Source organism: Sphaerodactylus townsendi, linkage group LG09, assembly GCF_021028975.2.
Source record: "Sphaerodactylus townsendi isolate TG3544 linkage group LG09, MPM_Stown_v2.3, whole genome shotgun sequence".
NCBI lineage: Eukaryota > Metazoa > Chordata > Lepidosauria > Squamata > Sphaerodactylidae > Sphaerodactylus > Sphaerodactylus townsendi.
The window spans coordinates 4,653,063-4,668,478 of NC_059433.1; the positions used below are offsets into that span (position 1 = coordinate 4,653,063).

The following is a 15,416-nucleotide window of genomic DNA, read 5'->3' on the forward strand; positions in this document are numbered from 1 at the left end:
GGGGGGGGGGGGGTGGGGGGGGGGGGGGGTGGGGGGGGGGGGGGGTGGGGGGGGGGGGGGGTGGGGGGGGGGGGGGGTGGGGGGGGGGGGGGGTGGGGGGGGGGGGGGGTGGGGGGGGGGGGGGGTGGGGGGGGGGGGGGGTGGGGGGGGGGGGGGGTGGGGGGGGGGGGGGGTGGGGGGGGGGGGGGGTGGGGGGGGGGGGGGGTGGGGGGGGGGGGGGGTGGGGGGGGGGGGGGGTGGGGGGGGGGGGGGGTGGGGGGGGGGGGGGGTGGGGGGGGGGGGGGGTGGGGGGGGGGGGGGGTGGGGGGGGGGGGGGGTGGGGGGGGGGGGGGGTGGGGGGGGGGGGGGGTGGGGGGGGGGGGGGGTGGGGGGGGGGGGGGGTGGGGGGGGGGGGGGGTGGGGGGGGGGGGGGGTGGGGGGGGGGGGGGGTGGGGGGGGGGGGGGGTGGGGGGGGGGGGGGGTGGGGGGGGGGGGGGGTGGGGGGGGGGGGGGGTGGGGGGGGGGGGGGGTGGGGGGGGGGGGGGGTGGGGGGGGGGGGGGGTGGGGGGGGGGGGGGGTGGGGGGGGGGGGGGGTGGGGGGGGGGGGGGGTGGGGGGGGGGGGGGGTGGGGGGGGGGGGGGGTGGGGGGGGGGGGGGGTGGGGGGGGGGGGGGGTGGGGGGGGGGGGGGGTGGGGGGGGGGGGGGGTGGGGGGGGGGGGGGGTGGGGGGGGGGGGGGGTGGGGGGGGGGGGGGGTGGGGGGGGGGGGGGGTGGGGGGGGGGGGGGGTGGGGGGGGGGGGGGGTGGGGGGGGGGGGGGGTGGGGGGGGGGGGGGGTGGGGGGGGGGGGGGGTGGGGGGGGGGGGGGGTGGGGGGGGGGGGGGGTGGGGGGGGGGGGGGGTGGGGGGGGGGGGGGGTGGGGGGGGGGGGGGGTGGGGGGGGGGGGGGGTGGGGGGGGGGGGGGGTGGGGGGGGGGGGGGGTGGGGGGGGGGGGGGGTGGGGGGGGGGGGGGGTGGGGGGGGGGGGGGGTGGGGGGGGGGGGGGGTGGGGGGGGGGGGGGGTGGGGGGGGGGGGGGGTGGGGGGGGGGGGGGGTGGGGGGGGGGGGGGGTGGGGGGGGGGGGGGGTGGGGGGGGGGGGGGGTGGGGGGGGGGGGGGGTGGGGGGGGGGGGGGGTGGGGGGGGGGGGGGGTGGGGGGGGGGGGGGGTGGGGGGGGGGGGGGGTGGGGGGGGGGGGGGGTGGGGGGGGGGGGGGGTGGGGGGGGGGGGGGGTGGGGGGGGGGGGGGGTGGGGGGGGGGGGGGGTGGGGGGGGGGGGGGGTGGGGGGGGGGGGGGGTGGGGGGGGGGGGGGGTGGGGGGGGGGGGGGGTGGGGGGGGGGGGGGGTGGGGGGGGGGGGGGGTGGGGGGGGGGGGGGGTGGGGGGGGGGGGGGGTGGGGGGGGGGGGGGGTGGGGGGGGGGGGGGGTGGGGGGGGGGGGGGGTGGGGGGGGGGGGGGGTGGGGGGGGGGGGGGGTGGGGGGGGGGGGGGGTGGGGGGGGGGGGGGGTGGGGGGGGGGGGGGGTGGGGGGGGGGGGGGGTGGGGGGGGGGGGGGGTGGGGGGGGGGGGGGGTGGGGGGGGGGGGGGGTGGGGGGGGGGGGGGGTGGGGGGGGGGGGGGGTGGGGGGGGGGGGGGGTGGGGGGGGGGGGGGGTGGGGGGGGGGGGGGGTGGGGGGGGGGGGGGGTGGGGGGGGGGGGGGGTGGGGGGGGGGGGGGGTGGGGGGGGGGGGGGGTGGGGGGGGGGGGGGGTGGGGGGGGGGGGGGGTGGGGGGGGGGGGGGGTGGGGGGGGGGGGGGGTGGGGGGGGGGGGGGGTGGGGGGGGGGGGGGGTGGGGGGGGGGGGGGGTGGGGGGGGGGGGGGGTGGGGGGGGGGGGGGGTGGGGGGGGGGGGGGGTGGGGGGGGGGGGGGGTGGGGGGGGGGGGGGGTGGGGGGGGGGGGGGGTGGGGGGGGGGGGGGGTGGGGGGGGGGGGGGGTGGGGGGGGGGGGGGGTGGGGGGGGGGGGGGGTGGGGGGGGGGGGGGGTGGGGGGGGGGGGGGGTGGGGGGGGGGGGGGGTGGGGGGGGGGGGGGGTGGGGGGGGGGGGGGGTGGGGGGGGGGGGGGGTGGGGGGGGGGGGGGGTGGGGGGGGGGGGGGGTGGGGGGGGGGGGGGGTGGGGGGGGGGGGGGGTGGGGGGGGGGGGGGGTGGGGGGGGGGGGGGGTGGGGGGGGGGGGGGGTGGGGGGGGGGGGGGGTGGGGGGGGGGGGGGGTGGGGGGGGGGGGGGGTGGGGGGGGGGGGGGGTGGGGGGGGGGGGGGGTGGGGGGGGGGGGGGGTGGGGGGGGGGGGGGGTGGGGGGGGGGGGGGGTGGGGGGGGGGGGGGGTGGGGGGGGGGGGGGGTGGGGGGGGGGGGGGGTGGGGGGGGGGGGGGGTGGGGGGGGGGGGGGGTGGGGGGGGGGGGGGGTGGGGGGGGGGGGGGGTGGGGGGGGGGGGGGGTGGGGGGGGGGGGGGGTGGGGGGGGGGGGGGGTGGGGGGGGGGGGGGGTGGGGGGGGGGGGGGGTGGGGGGGGGGGGGGGTGGGGGGGGGGGGGGGTGGGGGGGGGGGGGGGTGGGGGGGGGGGGGGGTGGGGGGGGGGGGGGGTGGGGGGGGGGGGGGGTGGGGGGGGGGGGGGGTGGGGGGGGGGGGGGGTGGGGGGGGGGGGGGGTGGGGGGGGGGGGGGGTGGGGGGGGGGGGGGGTGGGGGGGGGGGGGGGTGGGGGGGGGGGGGGGTGGGGGGGGGGGGGGGTGGGGGGGGGGGGGGGTGGGGGGGGGGGGGGGTGGGGGGGGGGGGGGGTGGGGGGGGGGGGGGGTGGGGGGGGGGGGGGGTGGGGGGGGGGGGGGGTGGGGGGGGGGGGGGGTGGGGGGGGGGGGGGGTGGGGGGGGGGGGGGGTGGGGGGGGGGGGGGGTGGGGGGGGGGGGGGGTGGGGGGGGGGGGGGGTGGGGGGGGGGGGGGGTGGGGGGGGGGGGGGGTGGGGGGGGGGGGGGGTGGGGGGGGGGGGGGGTGGGGGGGGGGGGGGGTGGGGGGGGGGGGGGGTGGGGGGGGGGGGGGGTGGGGGGGGGGGGGGGTGGGGGGGGGGGGGGGTGGGGGGGGGGGGGGGTGGGGGGGGGGGGGGGTGGGGGGGGGGGGGGGTGGGGGGGGGGGGGGGTGGGGGGGGGGGGGGGTGGGGGGGGGGGGGGGTGGGGGGGGGGGGGGGTGGGGGGGGGGGGGGGTGGGGGGGGGGGGGGGTGGGGGGGGGGGGGGGTGGGGGGGGGGGGGGGTGGGGGGGGGGGGGGGTGGGGGGGGGGGGGGGTGGGGGGGGGGGGGGGTGGGGGGGGGGGGGGGTGGGGGGGGGGGGGGGTGGGGGGGGGGGGGGGTGGGGGGGGGGGGGGGTGGGGGGGGGGGGGGGTGGGGGGGGGGGGGGGTGGGGGGGGGGGGGGGTGGGGGGGGGGGGGGGTGGGGGGGGGGGGGGGTGGGGGGGGGGGGGGGTGGGGGGGGGGGGGGGTGGGGGGGGGGGGGGGTGGGGGGGGGGGGGGGTGGGGGGGGGGGGGGGTGGGGGGGGGGGGGGGTGGGGGGGGGGGGGGGTGGGGGGGGGGGGGGGTGGGGGGGGGGGGGGGTGGGGGGGGGGGGGGGTGGGGGGGGGGGGGGGTGGGGGGGGGGGGGGGTGGGGGGGGGGGGGGGTGGGGGGGGGGGGGGGTGGGGGGGGGGGGGGGTGGGGGGGGGGGGGGGTGGGGGGGGGGGGGGGTGGGGGGGGGGGGGGGTGGGGGGGGGGGGGGGTGGGGGGGGGGGGGGGTGGGGGGGGGGGGGGGTGGGGGGGGGGGGGGGTGGGGGGGGGGGGGGGTGGGGGGGGGGGGGGGTGGGGGGGGGGGGGGGTGGGGGGGGGGGGGGGTGGGGGGGGGGGGGGGTGGGGGGGGGGGGGGGTGGGGGGGGGGGGGGGTGGGGGGGGGGGGGGGTGGGGGGGGGGGGGGGTGGGGGGGGGGGGGGGTGGGGGGGGGGGGGGGTGGGGGGGGGGGGGGGTGGGGGGGGGGGGGGGTGGGGGGGGGGGGGGGTGGGGGGGGGGGGGGGTGGGGGGGGGGGGGGGTGGGGGGGGGGGGGGGTGGGGGGGGGGGGGGGTGGGGGGGGGGGGGGGTGGGGGGGGGGGGGGGTGGGGGGGGGGGGGGGTGGGGGGGGGGGGGGGTGGGGGGGGGGGGGGGTGGGGGGGGGGGGGGGTGGGGGGGGGGGGGGGTGGGGGGGGGGGGGGGTGGGGGGGGGGGGGGGTGGGGGGGGGGGGGGGTGGGGGGGGGGGGGGGTGGGGGGGGGGGGGGGTGGGGGGGGGGGGGGGTGGGGGGGGGGGGGGGTGGGGGGGGGGGGGGGTGGGGGGGGGGGGGGGTGGGGGGGGGGGGGGGTGGGGGGGGGGGGGGGTGGGGGGGGGGGGGGGTGGGGGGGGGGGGGGGTGGGGGGGGGGGGGGGTGGGGGGGGGGGGGGGTGGGGGGGGGGGGGGGTGGGGGGGGGGGGGGGTGGGGGGGGGGGGGGGTGGGGGGGGGGGGGGGTGGGGGGGGGGGGGGGTGGGGGGGGGGGGGGGTGGGGGGGGGGGGGGGTGGGGGGGGGGGGGGGTGGGGGGGGGGGGGGGTGGGGGGGGGGGGGGGTGGGGGGGGGGGGGGGTGGGGGGGGGGGGGGGTGGGGGGGGGGGGGGGTGGGGGGGGGGGGGGGTGGGGGGGGGGGGGGGTGGGGGGGGGGGGGGGTGGGGGGGGGGGGGGGTGGGGGGGGGGGGGGGTGGGGGGGGGGGGGGGTGGGGGGGGGGGGGGGTGGGGGGGGGGGGGGGTGGGGGGGGGGGGGGGTGGGGGGGGGGGGGGGTGGGGGGGGGGGGGGGTGGGGGGGGGGGGGGGTGGGGGGGGGGGGGGGTGGGGGGGGGGGGGGGTGGGGGGGGGGGGGGGTGGGGGGGGGGGGGGGTGGGGGGGGGGGGGGGTGGGGGGGGGGGGGGGTGGGGGGGGGGGGGGGTGGGGGGGGGGGGGGGTGGGGGGGGGGGGGGGTGGGGGGGGGGGGGGGTGGGGGGGGGGGGGGGTGGGGGGGGGGGGGGGTGGGGGGGGGGGGGGGTGGGGGGGGGGGGGGGTGGGGGGGGGGGGGGGTGGGGGGGGGGGGGGGTGGGGGGGGGGGGGGGTGGGGGGGGGGGGGGGTGGGGGGGGGGGGGGGTGGGGGGGGGGGGGGGTGGGGGGGGGGGGGGGTGGGGGGGGGGGGGGGTGGGGGGGGGGGGGGGTGGGGGGGGGGGGGGGTGGGGGGGGGGGGGGGTGGGGGGGGGGGGGGGTGGGGGGGGGGGGGGGTGGGGGGGGGGGGGGGTGGGGGGGGGGGGGGGTGGGGGGGGGGGGGGGTGGGGGGGGGGGGGGGTGGGGGGGGGGGGGGGTGGGGGGGGGGGGGGGTGGGGGGGGGGGGGGGTGGGGGGGGGGGGGGGTGGGGGGGGGGGGGGGTGGGGGGGGGGGGGGGTGGGGGGGGGGGGGGGTGGGGGGGGGGGGGGGTGGGGGGGGGGGGGGGTGGGGGGGGGGGGGGGTGGGGGGGGGGGGGGGTGGGGGGGGGGGGGGGTGGGGGGGGGGGGGGGTGGGGGGGGGGGGGGGTGGGGGGGGGGGGGGGTGGGGGGGGGGGGGGGTGGGGGGGGGGGGGGGTGGGGGGGGGGGGGGGTGGGGGGGGGGGGGGGTGGGGGGGGGGGGGGGTGGGGGGGGGGGGGGGTGGGGGGGGGGGGGGGTGGGGGGGGGGGGGGGTGGGGGGGGGGGGGGGTGGGGGGGGGGGGGGGTGGGGGGGGGGGGGGGTGGGGGGGGGGGGGGGTGGGGGGGGGGGGGGGTGGGGGGGGGGGGGGGTGGGGGGGGGGGGGGGTGGGGGGGGGGGGGGGTGGGGGGGGGGGGGGGTGGGGGGGGGGGGGGGTGGGGGGGGGGGGGGGTGGGGGGGGGGGGGGGTGGGGGGGGGGGGGGGTGGGGGGGGGGGGGGGTGGGGGGGGGGGGGGGTGGGGGGGGGGGGGGGTGGGGGGGGGGGGGGGTGGGGGGGGGGGGGGGTGGGGGGGGGGGGGGGTGGGGGGGGGGGGGGGTGGGGGGGGGGGGGGGTGGGGGGGGGGGGGGGTGGGGGGGGGGGGGGGTGGGGGGGGGGGGGGGTGGGGGGGGGGGGGGGTGGGGGGGGGGGGGGGTGGGGGGGGGGGGGGGTGGGGGGGGGGGGGGGTGGGGGGGGGGGGGGGTGGGGGGGGGGGGGGGTGGGGGGGGGGGGGGGTGGGGGGGGGGGGGGGTGGGGGGGGGGGGGGGTGGGGGGGGGGGGGGGTGGGGGGGGGGGGGGGTGGGGGGGGGGGGGGGTGGGGGGGGGGGGGGGTGGGGGGGGGGGGGGGTGGGGGGGGGGGGGGGTGGGGGGGGGGGGGGGTGGGGGGGGGGGGGGGTGGGGGGGGGGGGGGGTGGGGGGGGGGGGGGGTGGGGGGGGGGGGGGGTGGGGGGGGGGGGGGGTGGGGGGGGGGGGGGGTGGGGGGGGGGGGGGGTGGGGGGGGGGGGGGGTGGGGGGGGGGGGGGGTGGGGGGGGGGGGGGGTGGGGGGGGGGGGGGGTGGGGGGGGGGGGGGGTGGGGGGGGGGGGGGGTGGGGGGGGGGGGGGGTGGGGGGGGGGGGGGGTGGGGGGGGGGGGGGGGGGGGGGGGGGGGGGGGGGGGGGGGGGGGGGGTGGGGGGGGGGAGGAGTGGGGGGGTGGGGGGGGAGCGGGGGGGGGGGGGTGGGGGGGGGGGGGGGTGGGGGGGGGAAATAAAGATTGTTGTTAGACTTTTCTACAACACTTTCAGGCACAAACAGACTTTTATTGACCAGCTGTTAGGTTGGATTCTCACACGCCCCAACTTGCCCTTTTCTTACAGTCAAACTAAATGGTACCAGACCTGCTCATCACCAGAGACAGACCTAACAACTGGGCACTCTCGCTCTCTCTCCCAAAGAAGCTCAAGCGCTCTGCCAAACTACTAGGAAGAGCTGCTCTTTGCTCTGTCTGCTCTTTTTCTTGAGCAAGACCTGAGTTCTCCCTGTCCTCCGAGAATGAACTCCTCTCCCTCTTCTCCTGTTTTCTCCAACATCTTATCTTCCTTCTCAAAGGGGAGGAGGCACTTGGAGCAGCACACATCCGAGTGACTGATTTTCCCTTTAAAGTCTGCCACACTAGCCATCCATACATTGATTATGGCAAAGAACAGTATCAGTAAGATCACATGTATAATCATACAAGATTTTCCCCATCCCTATTTTAATGAAGGGCATTGGTAAAATACGACATATAATCCAAATAAGAGGCATCTTATCTCTGCAGACAGAAATTTCATAGTTTTGAGAATTGCAAAACCAAGCAACTCTGAATTATCACAGTTCTAGATAGAAAAAAAAATGCCCAAAATAGTCTTGTAGAAACCTCTGGGAGAGCATGACATTGTGAATGGATTAATGGCATTTCTTTTATAATTTTTTTTTAAAAAAACATTGCACGAATAAACAGCATCATGCCACATAATTAAAAATTAATCCTTATTTCATGATGAATAAATGTTGGAGTACAATGTATCTTAAACAGAAAACTATCTTTAGATAGATTTTTCCTCCAAAAGAATGTTATTTTTTTGAAAAAAATCTGATTTAAATAGAAGAAATCTGATTTTTAAAAATTTAGTTTAAACCCAACCTAGACAATGAAGAATCCCTAGTGTAATGTGTCTACTTTGAAAACTCAAAAGTATAACTCATAATAACCGTAAACTGTTTGCAGCCTTCCTGGATTTAAAAGGGGCATTTGACTCCATATCTAGAGCCCTACTGTGGAGAAAATTAGCGTTACATGGACCCCAGACTGTTTCTTATAAAACAGCTACACACTTGCACTAGCTGCAGAATAAGAGCTGCAACAAAAGGACCGCTCACAGAAAATATCATCACAACCAGAGGGGTCAAACAAGGCTGTACTGGCTACTTTGTTTTAATATTTCCTTGTAGTGATCTAAAGTGCCAACCACTCCAGAAGGCCAATGGGCATGTTCCCAAACTAAGCACTAAACCGTGCCCAGCGTTACTGTATGCTGACGACACCGTTCTTCTTTTACATAAAAGTTGGTCTCACTCGTCTCTTAAATTGTAGCTGAATATTGTAAGAGGAGCGAACTGGTAATTAACCATGAAAGAAACCAAAATAATGGTCTTAAGCTAGAAGACCCCTAATCATACATGGACCATCAATAACAGACCCATATAGAACAAGTTAACCAGTTCAAATATTTGGGCATAACTCTTACTAGCAACCTTAATTGGGCAGTACATAGGAATTAGCACTTGCTGCAGCTAACAGCAGTGCCCTAGCAATTCAAAGCGTTTCTTTTTTTCACCTTGGGCCACCAGTATATACCATCCATTGAAGGTGTTCAATGCTAAATCACGACTCTCAGCTCCTCTATGGAGCACCCTGGCTGGATCGGGCTATAAACAAGAAATATAAACACAGCCCAGTCCGTTTCTTCCCACCAAAATTATGGAGGCTTGCAAATTGTCTTCATATGCAGCCTATGTTTAGAACTCCGGAGGCAAATATCGCTTATACCGATGGCCTGGCTGAGAACTTGTCAGATGCACAGCTCACGTATCCACTATTTGCAGGATCCTCCAGTTTGTTACACCTCATGCTTTCCGACTATGCAAATTCTAGGTGGCTGAAACTAGTTGAGGGAAAAAATCCGGCACTCTTGGCTTTTCATTAAGAGTGTTAGTCCCTCTTTTCCCTATCAGAAGCATATAGCTGCTTGAAAACTAAGCTATTAGAACAAGAGTATCGGGATATGATAACAGCTCACGAGGAAAAGCGTGTTCCCCAGCCCTGCTTATTCCAATTGAACAAGGACACATGGCCAATTATTTACAGTGGATCACCAACCTAAATTAAGAAGAGCTTTAACACTGGCCAGATTCAATCTAATGCCTTCTATGCTGCTCTATGGCAGATATCAACAAATTGATAAACAGAGGCTGTATCCATACAATATGGGTCAGGTGGAGACACTCGATCATACCCTCTTTCATTGTGTAAGGTTTGCAAAAATCAGAATGTCACAATCTGCACTTATCCCATTTCTGTATAACAATCTAACTGATGCTCTTAAGATACCTATGCTTTTGAACAACATGGATCCCACAGTGTGTGAGAATGTAGCAAAATTTCTGCTAACAATAATAGACGTAAGTCTAGATGAATACCAACCAATGTCTATGTATTATGACCACATATAGCCAGCAGTAATTTTTCTAGCTTCTGTCAGTATCCGATGACGTTTAAGTGAGTTACTTTGAAAACTCATGCTTCCAAAATCTGGGGAGAACTTCAGATGAAATACAACTTTAAGAGAGTACCATCAATAAACACAAGTCTACACCATTAAACAATGATGGGATAAAGACAAGACAAGTTGGAACTGGAGCCACAAAATGCTGTTTTCCCAAAGGAAAATAGTAAAGCTTTTATACAAAAAGATCACTCAGGAATTGTCCCTGTAGAAATGCCTAAGACAGGAAGTGACCATACAGCTTAACCACAGGGTCAACATCTTACTCTCATTGGCACAAGAAAGGGTACCAAAATGTTTCCAGGCACACTTTTTAGCCACTGGGAAGGTGACACCTCAGTTGGACAGGGACCTTGCTAAACATCTCTTATTTGTTGTCTGCCAGGAATTAAAAACATAGGAAGCTACCAACAGGCCACAATACACAGTAGATAGTTTGCACTCATTTCCTAAGTCCACAGTTTTCAGGCTTGGTTACTGAATCCCTTATTTAGATTCTTCAACTTCCTCCTCTGCTAAGAAATCAGCATGAAAATCACATATACTGGAAAAATCTTATGGCTGGCATTTGAAAGGAACACTACTTTCTTACCATAGAAAGGGAAGCTTTTTTTTTAAAAAAAACATGTTTTTAATCTATGTGTGCCTGTTGTAGAACATTCAGTAAAAGCTTTCCAAGTATGAAAGAACTTCCTTTATCACATGACATTCCCAAAAGGAATACAGAATGCTATTAATATTTAACAAGATGAACGAGTGGTTAAATAAATAATGAAAATGACGCATGGTGATCTCTATCTTAAAAGGGAAGTTACTCTCAAACAAAAAAGGACAACAATATGACAAAAATTTGACATTTTTTATGTATAACTAATAGCAACATTGGGAAGAATAATATAAAAAAACTCCTCCTACCTTTCGAAGGCTGCTGCAAATGTTAGATTAGTTCCTCCTGTTTTGAAATGTCTTCTGTTGAAAATATTTTCTTCTGAATGAAAAAAAAGATAAACAATTGGGCACAGAGGGCACCCACAGTTTCTAGCACTCATTTAAGAACTACAATACAAATCACAGCGAGCCAGAATGCCAATTAGAGATTATTTTGATTTTTACAAATAAGGCATTGGATTCATCTTGTTTGCAATGGCTGCCTTATAGTAAGTCATGCCCCTCATGATCACATACATTTAAGAGGATCAATCTTTTGAATAGGTTTGTGGCTATGGTGGTAGCATTTGATATTGTATTGTCGAAGGCTTTCATGGCCGGAATCACTTGGGTGCTGTGTGGTTTCCGGACTGTATGGCCGTGTTCTTGCTAGAACACGGCCATACAGCCTGGAAACCACACAGCACCCATTTGATATTGTGTTTGTTCAAGTAGCAGTTGCTGGTATTGGGTTGCCAGGGTTAGGTATGCCCTGGGGGCATCCGGTTTACATATTTCTCTGAGTACAAAATGAAAATGTCCCATCAGTATTTAAAGCAACCAGAAAAGGGTGTCTTTGATCTGAAAAACAATGCCATAGGAAGAAATAACTGTGCTTCTTCCACTCATTGTCGATCTGATAGCTATTATCTATCTATCTATCTATCTATCTATCTATCTATCTATCTATCTATCTATCTATCTATCTATCTATCTATCTATCTATCTATCTATCTATCTATCTATCTATCTATCTATCTATCTATCTATCTATCTATCTATCTATCTATCTATCTATCTATCTATCTATCTATCTATCTACTTACTTACCATACTTACTTACTTACTTACTTCCTGCCCATCCTCGATGTTCCTGGAAGTGGTATGTTTCATCTGCAGCTGCTTTTAGGATCCAATAATCACTTTTGGAGTTCCTATTAAAGAATCTGAATTGTCTTGTAGTTTGATCCTAAAGGAAGTATGCCATGAAATATGATTTTTTTAATGTGTACATTCACCTGATGCTTCTATAAACCCCCACATGTACAAAAAGGAACAGAACCTAGAGTTCTTTTCCAACTCTTCCCAATTTCAGCTTTATAATTGTGGGCGCTTGAGCTGAAGAAGGGATTTCATTATTGAAAACCAGCTTCAGGACATGCTCAGCCATTCTTTTTAACCACTGCAGAAAGTTTTCATTTTGAAATATTTCAGAGTGCAAAATCTATTCCAGTCATGAGGGAATTGTCCTAGAAATTGCTTATATCTGAGTGTGCGTGCGTGTGCAGTTAATATATCTCCTTGCATGAGAAAATGCTTTTCAATTTGATGAATACAAAATACATAAACACAGATTTAAATCCATATTGCTCTTTGAGCTGGAAGCAGCTGTATGTATGATCAACATCAGGATAATGCTAGCACTAGTAAATAAAAAAAATAGCCTCACCATTTTCTTGACTGTAGATACAGTTGTCTTCAGTGGGGAAACAAAGACAGCTCTTGGTACTTTCTTAAGCTTGAAGTACTTAGCAGCCTTTTCGTTAGGCATTGGGAAAGTAAACAAGCAGCTAATACTTTCCACCAACTTCTCAGGAAACCATTTTTTTGGAAAAAAAGAAAGATCTTTCCTCAATGAATTTCTTTGAATTTCCCTGCTGACCTGTCCTTCAAGCTTAAATATTCCCATACAACAGCCTATTAGCACCTCTTCCTGCCCTGCCACCCCCCCTCCCCCAATCCTTCTATTAAGTAAGTGTTATCCTGGGTACATCTTAGTGCACACAGCCATTATTTTTAATGTAAATCCACATTTCATGGCTACATCCACACATCTTTAAAAGATGAGGTATCACTTCGCTTTTATTCATTCTTATTTTCTCCACTTGGGTGTTCCTGTTGGGATTTTTTTCCTGTTTCACACAAAGTTTACTCCCCCTAATCACTTCAATATTATATCAATGTCTGGCATATTTCCCTGCAGATTTAAAATGAAGGATTGTATGCTGGACATAAAGGAATGTTACATTGAACAGACCACTAGAAGGAGTCAAACATGCACAGAATAGACCCCCTTCCCGCACAAAATAGCAAAAAAAAGCCCCCAAGTGAGGAGAATGAGGAAAAACCCACTGTTCTATGGCAATCATGTCTTTTCCAGATAGGAAAATTTTGTTGCAAATGATTGCTATCCAACAATGTAGAGATGCAGCCATTGTTTTACATAGAAGCAGTCAGTAACCTTCTCCCCACTTGGGCTACATCATGCAGGACTTTTTCTCAATGCATTTGTATATGTGCCTTAAATAATTTCTCTCTCTCTCGTGCCCATCAATCTCCTCCCAATAACCAGGCTCAGGATTACTGAAATCAGTTTATTGCATCAAGGTGAACAAGTGGGTCTAACATTCTGTCCGGGGGATGTTATCTGGGTGATCGAGATGCACTCCTAACTCAACTCTATGTATCTGATTAAAATAACAAAACAATGCTGCTCAGATATATATGTAACCAGCTTGCAATATGGGATCACTGCCTTCTGTGCATTCTTTCCTTGATCTTTACTTTATGGCTTCACATGTTTTGTAGGAAACTAGGCTTCCCCTGCCACATCTGTCCCATGAGAATTACTGAAAAGACACAAAACAGTTAATATGTTGGGCTAAGACTGGGAAGATCATATCCCCACTCCCACCGCCAAGTCATAAAATACTAAATGACTGCAGGCCAGTCACTTTATTTAGCATAACTTACCTCACAGGCTTGTTGTGAGGATCAAATGGCAGAAGGGGACCACGTGTGCTAACCAGCGGAGCAACAGTAATACACAGATGTGACACAGGCAGGGTACCCATTGATGGTCACCCAAGAAGATGAATTTGCCATTGCATTTCAAGCTTCCTCCATTTCTGAAGAGACATGTGCATGGTCTCGGAAACACACCTTAGTTCTTTATTTCCTATTTTCTTTCCCCAGAGAGATACACAAACTTTGGGAACATCTTTTTCAAACAGGGATAACAAAATGAAAGACATGTCATATGTTCTTGCCAGTATGTCAGTTCCTAGGAGTGTGACAATGAAATAAATAGAGCAATTTGTCCCCCTGACAAAAGCAAATAATAGGATTGCAGAGATTACAAAATTACTGATGAAATAGGGAAGGTAGAGGATTTATTTTTCTTCCTTGTAAGTTTCAGTTCCACAGCAAGGCAACTATGTGACAGGCAACACCATTGAGGATTATCAGAAAGATAAAAGGAAGGACAGAACAATTCTGGGTAAAGCTGCTTGAAAATGACATTCGTCCTTTTTACACACCACACAAAAATATCTGTGAGACATCTTAAAAAGAGGCAACTGCCTCTTTTCACCCTGCACACCCCAAATAAGATGTCCAGGGGGCATCTTAAAAAGAGGCGGTTTCTGGTGCGCTTTCCAAACAGCAAAGGCATCAGAGGAGAAAAGACACTGTTTCCCATCCAATGGTTTTGCTTCCTGATCAGTTTCACCCTCAGCTTGTGTCTGACATTTTGTGTCTGACATTTTGTGTGCTCTGATCCTGGGTACCCTTTCAAATACATAGTAGTGCTTAGCTAATCCTGTCAATTTTGGCAGTTTTCCTGTTTTAAAAAAAAATTCCAAGGAGCTATCTTTGTAGCTACGCAGACACACATAACAGAATCTTAGCCTCTTGGAAGATGGGCCTGCCAGTTCATTAGATGCTTGTTGGCCTTTCATTACAATACAAGCCTCACCCAGAGGCCCAGGACATTGCAATGTATTGGCATAGTGTTTGTGCAGATCCCAGCAAGACTGTCTTCTGAATCTGACAAAGGTTGAGTTTGTCGATTGGAAGATGTTTTAGGTGCAACCCTAGTGTTTTTTGAATGATGCCCAGGATGGTGATTACCACTGGGATGACCTCAGCTGGTTTGTGCCATAGTCACTGAAGCTCAATTTTAAAATCATAGTATTTAGTGACCTTCTCATGTTCTTTTTCACTGGCCCTGTTGTCACCAGGTATTGCTTTGTTGACAGTGGTCACTTTTTTGTCCTCAATCAGTCTGATGTCTGGTGTATTATGTGCTAACATTTTGTCTGTTTGAATTCTAAAGTCCCACAAGATCTTGACCTGCTCATTTTCAGTGACTTTTGTTGGTGTTGTTTTGATTTATTCCCCATCTTTTACTATAGCTGGTTACATTGGAAAAAAACATTGTAAAATCCCATTCAGTAGCCACTACAAAAACAACCCTAAACCCTCAGAACATTCTAAGTTCTAAAACTCCCACTCCAACCTCCCCCAAAGATTGGGTGGGTGGTATTCAACAGCTTTTCCACTTTGACTACCAAAAACGGTATGCTGAGGATCATGGGACCCACAGGACAAAGGCCATGCATAATGGGGACTGTAGTAAAGAGGTAAATTACAATCATAGAGTTGGAAGGGGCCATACAGACCACTTAGTGCAACCCCCTGCTCAATGCAGGATAAGACTAGAGCAGTGATGGCAACCCTTGGAGTGTCAAAGGCCCTTTCCGCACTGTGGAAAGGGCGCCCCTGCATCGGCAGGAATTCTGCTGGTGGAGGGGTGGGGGCCATTCGCATGGGAGCGTGCGAGCGGCCCCCGCAGAGGCCGGCGCGGGAGAGGCAGCTCCGCATGGAGCCGCCTCTTCCCTGTCCCCCCCCACCTCATTGCCTTCGTCACCCTGCTGGACTCCTAAGATCCGCCCACGCTGCCCTCTGACCTCCAGGGGTTCAAGGACAGCGAGGGAGGGTCTCAGCAGTCCAGTAGAGCGACACAGGACGACGAGGTGAGTGGGAGAGGGACGGGGAAAACAGCATGTTCCCGGCGGTTCCCGGCGGTGCCTGGAGGGAGGTTTTTGGAGGCAGCCTGACACCGCCCTGGGCGGGGTGGAGGGGAGCCAGGTCGGTGCTGCTGCGTTTCAGCAGCACCGCCTGTGCGAACGGCTCCCTGGGGATGGTGTTTTTGCCGTCCCCAGGGCTCCGCATATGGCCCGTGCGGAAAGGGCCAAAAATTCAAAAAAGTCTGCTGCTATGTCACACACTCTCTCCCAAACAAATCTCCTTCCTCTCAGTGTGGGCCCAACCCACAGATTTAGGTATCTGCAGACCTGCCCACACTTCAGAAATAGATATACAGATGCACTAACTCATATCACAATTTGATCTTT

General features: G+C 63.9%; 1 protein-coding gene across 2 annotated transcripts in view; it reads right to left on the minus strand.

The window, feature by feature from the left end:
• Positions 1-15,416, minus strand: part of CDH18 (cadherin 18) — an 883,209-nt gene that overhangs the window by 589,472 nt on the left and 278,321 nt on the right. Inside the window, exon 3 of one of the 2 annotated variants that reach the window (XM_048508491.1) lies at positions 10,207-10,276. The gene's annotated coding sequence lies outside the window, so the exon portion shown is untranslated. Of the gene's footprint in view, positions 1-10,206; positions 10,280-15,416 lie in introns of both variants that reach the window. The other variant, XM_048508490.1, reaches the window with a different exon arrangement.